Source organism: Chiloscyllium plagiosum, chromosome 15, assembly GCF_004010195.1.
Source record: "Chiloscyllium plagiosum isolate BGI_BamShark_2017 chromosome 15, ASM401019v2, whole genome shotgun sequence".
Lineage (NCBI taxonomy): Eukaryota > Metazoa > Chordata > Chondrichthyes > Orectolobiformes > Hemiscylliidae > Chiloscyllium > Chiloscyllium plagiosum.
Window position 1 is genome coordinate 78057597 of NC_057724.1, and position 2108 is coordinate 78059704.

The 2108-nt window shown below is 47.4% G+C and overlaps 1 protein-coding gene across 1 annotated transcript in view; it reads left to right on the forward strand.

Moving 5' to 3' along the window:
- Positions 1-2108, forward strand: part of LOC122557459 — a 170559-nt gene that overhangs the window by 151557 nt on the left and 16894 nt on the right. The window lies entirely within an intron of this gene.

Sequence of the window (2108 nt, forward strand, 5' to 3'; positions counted from 1 at the left end):
ATGTTGCCAGGGTTGGAGGATTTGAGCTACAGGGAGAGGCTTAACAGGCTGGGGCTGTTTTCCCTGGTGCGTTGGAGGCTGAGGGGTGACCTTATAGAAATTTACAAAATTATGAGGGGCATGGATAGGGTAAATAGACAAAGTATTTTCCCTGGGGTTGGGGAGTCCAGAACTAGAGGGCACAGGTTTAGGCTGAGAGGGGAAAGATGTAAAAGAGACCTACAGGGCAACATTTTCACGCAGAGGGTGGTACCTGTATGGAATGAGCTGCCAGAGGAAGTTGTGGAGGCTGGTACAATTGCAACATTGAAGAGGCATTTGGATGGGTATGTGAATAGGAAGGATTTGGAGGGATATGGGCCAGTTGCTGGCAGGTGGGACTAGATTGGGTAGGGATATCTGGTTGGCATGGACGGGTTGGACCGAAGGGTCTGTATCCATGCTGTACATCTCTATGACTCTATGACTCGAAATCTCTGCTCTTGACTGGGGGGCTAGAGACAACCCCTAACAATGTCTTCAGTCCATGGGCTTTCTAAACCCTACCCATACAGATTCAACATCATGATTTGAAATCAGTGGGATCTGTAGTGAGCTGGTAAAATGGATACAGAACTGGCTAGTCATAGAAGGCAGAGAGTAGTGGTGGGAAGGTGTTTTTCTGACTGGAGATGTGTGAGCACTGGTGTCCTGCAGCGATCAGTGCTGGGACTTCGACTGTTTATAATACTTTTTGGATATGGAGAAGATATAGTAAGAATTAGTAAGTTTGCGGGCAACACAAAGAATGGGGGAGCTGCAGACAGTAAGGAAGATTGTCAGAGGATAGAGCAAGATATGGACAGGCTGGAGAAATGGTAGATGGAGTTTAATCCAGTCAAGTGTGAGGTGATGCATTTTGAAACATCTTATGCAGGAGGGAAGTATACAGTAAATACCAGAAAACTTAATAACATTAACATATACAGAAGGATCCAGGCACATCGGTGCATAGTTGTTTTCAGCAGCAGGAAGAGCAGGAGGTTGGACCAGGAGCCTGCTGCAAAAGGTTAGTCACTAATTTAAATCTTTACATCTGACATCGGAGAACAGATGTTCCTGGGAAAGGAGGGACCTTTTTCCCCTCAGCTATGTAAGTGAGTGTTTTCAAAACTTGAGAATGTACCTTTGTAGGGCTTCCCACCCAACCACCTCGTCTAACCTTAAAGACCAGGTAAGCTTCTCTTCTTTTTTACTTTCTGATAAAGAGACTAGCAGGAATGGCAATGCAGGGAGAGGAATGTTCCTCCTTCATGATGTTTGAGGTAAGGGACACCATTAATGTCCCATCCAAGTACATCTGCAGGAAATGCACCCAACTCTTGCACCTCCAAAACCACATTAGGGAACTAGACTGGGAGCTGGATGAACTTCAGATCATTCGGGAGGCAGAGTCTGTGATAGATAAGTGTTACAGGGAAGTAGTTACTCTTAGGCATGAGTTACTCTAACCTAATAATAAGACCCGTTGTGGTAAGTAGGTAAGTGCTGCATTTTGCTTGTTCTATTCTTTAGACCCAGTTTTTTTTAAAAAGGTTACTTTTAGAGGGATGGCAGTCAGTGAAGTGCAATGTTCCTCTTGCAACATGTTTGAGGTGAGGGATGCCATGGTCGTCCCTGCTGATTACACTTGCAGGAAGTGCACCCATCTCCAGCTCCTCCAAGACCGTGTTAGGGAACTGGAGCTGGACTTGCATGAACTTAGGATCATTCGGGAGGCAGAGGGGGTCATAGATCGGAGCGTAAGGGAAGTAGTAACTCCAAAGATGGCAGATAGATGGGTGACAGTGAGGGGGACTGGGAGGAAGCAACCAGTGCAGGGACCCCCTGCAGCCGTTCCCCTCAAGAACAAGTATACCATTTTGGATACTTGTGGGGGGGACCACTTACCAGGGGCAAGTAACGGGGCTCAGGCCTCTGGCACGGAGCCTGTCCCCGTTACTCAGAAGGGAAGGGCGAAGAAGAGCAGAGCAGTAGTAATTGGGGACCCGATAGTGCGGGGCACAGATAGGAGGTTTTGTGGGAAAGAGAGAGACTCACGTTTGGTATGTTGCCCCCCAGGTGCAAGG